At 41.0% G+C, this 7,608-nt stretch overlaps 1 non-coding gene across 1 annotated transcript; it reads right to left on the reverse strand.

Moving 5' to 3' along the window:
- Positions 1–2,392: 2,392 nt before the first annotated feature.
- On the reverse strand, positions 2,393–2,495 carry LOC137771098 (U6 spliceosomal RNA). The gene has a single exon (XR_011075312.1). It is a non-coding gene; the product is annotated as a U6 spliceosomal RNA (small nuclear RNA).
- Positions 2,496–7,608: the final 5,113 nt, after the last annotated feature.

Below are 7,608 nucleotides of genomic sequence, written 5' to 3' on the forward strand. Positions count from 1 at the left end.
TGGTTCCCCAGCTCACTCCAGGTGAGAGTCAGTGTGCTTACAATAGCCCGCAGAGGCTAAAACTCTGATCTCATTACCTCTCTGAATTTACCTCCTATGACTCTCCTCTCATTCTTCTCTAGCCCCGCCGGCCTCTTCATAGTTGTGCCTCAAATAGTCCAGGCATCTGGGCATTTGTAGTGGCTGTTTGCTGTACCTAGAGTATTCCTCCTCCAGGTATCTATCTGCAAGGCCCATTCCCTCTTTGCTTTCAAATGTTTGTTCAAGGATCAATCTCTCATTAAGATCTACACTGACTACCAATCTAAAATTGCACACCCCTTACCCTGCTTATTTTCTCTATAGCAATTGTTATGTTTATTCTAGTCATTGTCTCTCTCCCTCCCTAGAATGTATGCTCAATGAGATAAGGGTTTTTATGGTTTGTTTTTGTTCATTGCTATAACCTCAGGGCCTACAAGATTGTCTGGAAGTAAGAAGTACTCAGTGAATATAGTTGACCCACATAACTCATGAGTTCTGAATTTGCAAATTTACCTACTTGATAAAATGTATTTATAACCCCCAAATCCATGTTCATGGCACAATTGCAGTCATTCGCAGACAATGCACTGAGCAGTGAAAAAAAAATTTTTTTTAACATCTTTATTGGAGTATAATTGCTTTACAATGATGTGTTAGTTTCTGCTTTACAACGAAGTGAATCAGCTATACATATACATATATCCTCATATGTCCTCCCTCTTGCATCTCCCTCCCACCCTCCATATCCCACCCCTCTAGGTGGTCACAAAGCGCTGAGCTGATCTCCGTGTGCTATGCGGCTGCTTCCTACTAGTTATCTATTTTACATTTGGTAGTATATATAAGTCCATGCCACTCTCTCATGTCATCCAAGCTTAAACTTCCCCTTCCCTGTGTCCTCTGGTCTGTGTCGTTATTCTGTCCTGCACCCTAGGTTCTACAGAACCGATTTTTTTTTTCTCTTTAGATTCCATATATATGTGTTAGCATACGGTATTTTTTTTTTCTCTTTCTGACTTACATCACTCTGAATGACAGTCTCTAGGTCCATCCACCTCACTACAGATAACTCAGTTTTGTTTCTTTTTATGGCTGAGTAATATTCCATTGTATATATGTGCCACATCTTCTTTATCCATTCATCTGTTGATGGACACTTAGGTTGCTTCCATGTCCTGGCTCTTGTAAATAGAGCTGCAATGAACATTTTGGTACATGACTCTTTTTGAATTATGGTTTTCTCAGGGTATATGCCCAGTAGTGGGATTGCTGGGTCGTATGGCAGTTCTATTTTTAGTTTTTTAAGGAACCTCCGTACTGTTCTCCATAGTGGCTGTACCAATTTACGTTCCAACCAACGGTGCAAGAGGGTTCCCTTTTCTCCACACCCTCTCCAGCATTTATTGTTTGTAGATTTTTTGATGATGACCATTCTGACTGGTGTGAGGTGATACCTCATTGTAGTTTTGATTTGCATTTCTCTAATGATTAGTGATGTTGAGCATCCTTTCGTGTGTTTGTTGGCAATCTGTATATCTTCTTTGGAGAAATGTCTATTTAGTTCTTTTACCCATTTTTGGATTGGGTTGTTTGTTTTTTTGATATTGAGCTGTATGAGCTGCTTGTAAATTTTGGAGATTAATCCTTTGTCAGTTGCTTCATTTGCAAATATTTTCTCCCATTCTGAGGGTTGTCTTTTCATCTTGTTTATGGTTTCCTTTGCTGTGCAAAAGCTTTTAAGTTTCATTAGGTCCCATTTGTTTATTTTTGTTTTTATTTCCATTTCTCTAGGAGGTGGGTCAAAAAGGATCTTGCTGTGATTTATCTCATAGATTGTTCTGCCTATAGTTTCCTCTCATGATTTTATAGTGTCTGGCCTTACCTTTAGGTCTTTAATCCATTTTGATTTTATTTTTGTGTATGGTGTTAGGGAGTGTTCTAACTTCACCCTTTTACATGTAGCTGTCCAGTTTTCCCAGCACCACTTATTGAAGAGGCTGTCTTTTCTCCATTGAATATTCTTGCCTCTTTTATCAAAAATAAGGTGGCCATATGTGTCTGGGTTTATCTCTGGGTTTTCTATCCTGTTCCATTGATCTATATTTCTGTTTTTGTGCCAGTACCATACTGTCTTGATTACTGTAGCTTTGTAGTATAATCTGAAGTCTGGGAGCCTGATTCCTCCAGCTCCGTTTTTCTTTCTCAAGATTATTTTGGCTATTTGGGGTCTTTTGTGTTTCCATACAAATTGTAAAATTTTTGTTCTAGTTCTGTGAAAAATGCCAATGGTAGTTTGATAGGGATTGCATTGAATCTGTAGATTGCTTTGGGTAGTATAGTCATTTTCACAATGTTGATTCTTCCAATCAAAAATATGGAATGGTTCAAGAATTTGTATGTCATCATTGCACAGGGGCCATGCTAATCTTCTCTGTATCATTCCAATTTTAGTATATTTGCTGCTGAAGCAAGAACTGAGCAGTGAAAAATTTGAGTCACCTGCTGTGCACTTTCCCAGCTTAGGTTGAGCAAGGTAACTCGCTTCCTTCTTGTTTCACCTCTCATACTGTAAATAAGTGTCCTTTTTTGTGGTCTATTTTGTGCCATGTTTTTTCCTTTTTTTGGTGTGGTTGGCGATTTCACTGTTGAAAATGGAATTATCCCTTTATTTTCTGGCACTGCATATTGCTCTGGAGGCAGCTGTCTGAAGGCAGCCTGGATTTTCTTCCTTCATTTAAGGAAATTTAGCTTTAAAAATATCTTGGAATAATTTTTGTCTGCAATTTTTGGGTTCTTTATTTCAGGAATACTTTTCATCCATATGTTGTATCATTTCTGCCTGCCCTCGATGTGTATTACTTTATCTGTACTCATTTTACCTTTCCCTTTCCTTCCCTTTGCGTTCTCTCTGGAAGGACTTTCATTTCAAGACTTTATATTTTCAGCCATGTCTATTATGTTTGGGCTTTCTAATTATTAGTTCTGTAATGATACTGTTTGGGTGCTCTGTTGCCATAGTTCTGCAATCCCTCTTTTAATCTCATTCTGTTCTTTTGACATTTTGTCTTTAATACCTTTGTAAAAAATAGAATTCATGTTATTATCAAGTCATTCCATAGCCTGAAGCCCTTGAAGAGAATCTTCTTCTGTTCTTGGGTTATGTTTTCTGTCACCTGAATTATTTTTCTGTACTCTGTAGCCACACTTCCTTTATCGGTTTTTGCGTGATAGGTTTCCACAGTCACAATGACATGCCCACTTTGTCCCCTTGCTCACACTAAGTGTGAGCAACTTTGACTGCCATGGCGAGGTCTAGGTAAATTCCTCTTAACATTTTTCCCATCTTATTGAGATATTTTTGGCTTCCAATCTGAGCCAAATTTGAGAGGTATCATGTTCTTACTGCTTTTCAGTACCCTGGTGGCTCAGTCAGTCAAAAAGTTCAGCCAGAGTGGGTGAAGTTTTGCTGGAAAACTAGAGGTCAAGTCTTTCTTCTGAGATTAAAAAAGATACCCTATGTTAGAGAACACCACATATGATCAAGGGTATATCCTACTCTTGTGGGGAAATACCCTGTGTTTTCAATCATTCTCCTGATTTAGACTGGAATTCTGAAAAATGGTGAATCCACGTACTTTTCTTTTAAACATTTATTATTTATTTAATTATTTATTTATTTTTGGCTGTGTTGGGTCTTGGTTGAGGCATGCGGGATCTTTCATTGCAGCACTCAGGCTTTTCATTGTCGTGTGTGGGCTTCTCTCTAGTTGTGGTGTATGGGCTCCAGAGCACATGGGCTCAGTAGTTGTGGCATACAGGCTCAGTAATTGCTGCACGTAGGCTAAGTTGCTCCATAGCATGTGGGATCTTAGTTCCCTGACCAGGGATCAAACCCGCGTCCTCTGCATTGGAAGGTGGATTCTTTTTTTTGTTTGTTTGTCTGTTTTCTTTAATTAATAGTAATCTTTTATTTATTTATTTATTTGTTTATTTATTTATGGCTGTGTTGGGTCTTCGTTTCTGTGTGAGGGCTTTCTCCAGTTGCAGCAAGCGGGGGCCACTCTTCATCGTGGTGCGTGGGCCTCTTCACTATTGCAGCCTCTCTTGTTGCAGAGCACAGGCTCCAGACGCACAGGCTCAGTAGTTGTGGCTCACGGGCCTAGTTGCTCCGCGGCATGTGGGATCTTCCCAGACAAGGGCTCAAACCCGTGTCCCCTGCATTAGCAGGCAGATTCTCAACCACTGCGCCACCAGGGAAGCCCAGGAAGGTGGATTCTTAATCATTGGACCACCAGGGCAGTCCTATCCAAGTACTTTTTCTGCCTCTGTTGAGATGGTATAATGGTTAGGATCAACTTGCCCCGCTTTCCTTATGTAAACCATGTAGCTAATAACACCATGGGGTTTTTATGAGTCTTAAATAGAATGTTGCATATAATGGCTTATCATCATGCTACAGATACCCAACATATGTTAGGTGTGATTATTTTACTGCAGTGAGATGTGAAGATTCTCTTCTGAGGACCTCGCTTTTCTTTTGCCCTGGGCTGCATACTCACCCACTCACTCTTTAATTCCGCTTCTTCCCAAGTGAGGTTGCATTCTTGGGATTTTACAAACTTACTACATTTGCCTCATATCACTTATTGAGGGTATGTATGGAGGAGGATGAGGTATATAGGATGAGCACAATGAATTATGTCTTTTATTGATTTGCTTGGGAACTACTTTTAAAAGTGTATGACATGAGGTCATATCCTATTTATTTCAGGTTGCTGATGGTGATAATTTTGTTGCTGATGTTAGTGTCAATAGGTTATAGGGTGGGATATTGTTTATCTTCCTCCATTCATCATGTCTACCTAGAAGTTCAAACAGGATTAGAGACATAGGGGAGAGAGGTAGGCCATCAAGCAGGTGTCTGAGTGAGGGAAGGAGCAGAGGTAGAAATGGGTAAGAGGAGGTGGTGAAGGGCAGAGGCTGGTTAACAATGAAGGGAATAGTGGGTGATGAACCATGGTAGGTAAGAGACTTAAGGCTGGTTGGGGATTTTGGAGCCCAGGAGGAAGAACTGAAATTAGTGATGGATCTAAGCTACTGATCTTCTATAAGACCTGGCTCTCCTGCCGGGTCACCTGTTGACATGATGTCTTTCCCAAGTGAACCTATAGGCTGCTACAGCCACATGACCCAAAGGTTCTGACTGGGGTGGACATGCACCTCTTGCTCTTTAGTAAAACAGAGACCACCAGGCAGGAAGACAGATGCAGAAGATACCAAAGTTCTGTCTGCTAGGGATAGACATGGTTGAGAGTTCACCTGGTCCTATTAGTCTTAAGTTTTATCTACCTCTGAAATTTGGGGACCAAACAGCTCCAGGAGCCACTTCTAATGATATACTCATAACCTGGGGCTCTAACATTGGTTTGGGCATCAGAGAGAAAGACAATTAATTCATGACTCCATTAGCACCATGACTTTGTTCACTAAGTCGAGTTAACTTTGCTCCTGAATCGAGAGCTTCCAAAGTCATTGCTGATCCATGTGTATCCAGAGCCAGTGCTGAAGCCTCACACAATAGATGTTCCTTAATTAAATGAAGAAAAGATATATCAGTTTCACAGCACTCCAGAAGTTGGAGAATATGCTTTGGTTCCCTTCCCTCCCTCCCACCCTATCGCCCTCTCTAATTTAACACCAACTTCTTCTCAAGGAGCTTGAATCTGCCAGCGGCATGAGGAATCATCTAGCAAGCAGGTTATTTTAAATCTTTAATAGACATATTACCTTACATTATGGCTTCATCTTCCGCCCCTCAGTGTGAGCACCAAGAGAACATCCATCACAATTAGTGTAACATCCCGAACACATAAAAAAGATGAAAATGTGCAGCTAAGTTGGGTGTAAGGGAGCTCAGACTCTCTGATTGGCTTTCTGTTAGACTGTGGACACACAGCCAGGCCTGGATGTAGCTTTCCCACGGGCCAGAAAGGGGAGTAGGGTGTGCTCTGAGCCCAGAGTGCTGTTCCTGTTCATCCTTCTCCAGAAAGACAGAGCCTTCCAGCACCGAGCTGAAGCTGTAGCTGTCATTTATAAAGTTCTAGTCTCACTCCTATTACTGGCCAACCTGAGGCCACTGGCCAAAACTTGGAGTCCCAGGTAGTTCAGATAGGAACAATTTATTTACTGAGCCAAATCCTGCATTAGGCTCTTTTCACTTTTGTTAGCTCATGGAAGCCCTATGATCACCATATGAAGTAGATATTATTATTCATATTTTTATGAAGGAGAAAACTGAGGTTCAAAAATGTTCTGAGACTCATACCCTGGGAAGTCTATTTCCAAAGGTTATTTTCTTAGAATGTGGTCACTGGACAAGACAAGTGTGTGGAGTATTGAAGCGAGGAGGAGGTGAGGAGACGCTGTTCCAAGCTTGGAGGCGAGAGGGATGTGCCACTCAGGTGTGAGTGGCACCTTCACTTGCATGTAATCCTTCAGAATGCCCAACGAACCACTGCGTGCCTCTTTTATTGTTTGCATGTACATGTATGTGTGTAATTACTTATCTCTCTTTTGGGCTCATGCAGAGTTGAGTTAGTCCTGCATTTCAGCTCTCAGCACTGTCTACATCATTCAGCACAGGGCCCCTCTTGCATTTATTTCCCCTTATTCAGTCCTTGATCCTCACTTCCATCCCCCTCACCTGCCTAGATGCCTAACTCTGTTGTACTGGATATGTATCCTTTTAATATTGTGTACAAGTTTTTGGTTTATGTAATGGTATTTTGTTATAGACCTCACTTTGTTTTTTATTTTTTTTTCCCGTACATTTAGGCTTTTAGATATAACCACATTTGCTCTGTGAGCATCAAACTCACTCGATGTTAACTCCTATGCGCTGGGAAGGTATGTGTCCACACATTTTGCTCATCCTCAGCCCTGGAGATAGACACTATAGCTCACCTTCAACTCCTGGCAACTGCACACAATACAATGACTCAATAAACACAGCACCCTTGGCCCCTAGGGATTTGCACCAAACTTTATTGGCCATTCTCCATTGTTTGCCTTCCTACCATCATCTCACTCGTTTAACTCCTCATCATCTGTTGTCTGGGTCCTTACAAAGGTCTCTGCCTCCCACCTCTCTTTTTTTTTTTTTATTAAAAAAATTTTTTTTGGAGTATAGTTGCTTTACAATGTTGTGTTAGTTTCTGTTGTACAGCAAAGTGAATCAGTTATACATTTACATATATCCACTCTTTTTCAGGTTCTTTTCCCATATAGGCCATTACAGAGTATTGAGTAGAGTTCCCCGTGCTATACAGTAGGTCCTTATTAGTTATCTATTTTTTAAATAGATCTTTATTGGAGTATAATTGCTTCACAATACTGTGTTAGTTTCTGTTGCACAACAAAGCGAATCAGCCATATGCATACATATGTCCCCATATACCCTCCCTCTTGAGCCTCCCTCCCACGCTCCCTATCCCCTCCATCTAGGTCGGCACAAAGCACCGAGCCGATCTCCCTTTGCTATGCTGCTGCTTCCCACCAGCCAGCTATTTTACATTCGGTAGTGTA

The sequence above is a fragment of the Eschrichtius robustus genome, chromosome 10 (assembly GCF_028021215.1).
Source record: "Eschrichtius robustus isolate mEscRob2 chromosome 10, mEscRob2.pri, whole genome shotgun sequence".
In the NCBI taxonomy this organism is placed as follows: Eukaryota; Metazoa; Chordata; class Mammalia; order Artiodactyla; family Eschrichtiidae; genus Eschrichtius; species Eschrichtius robustus.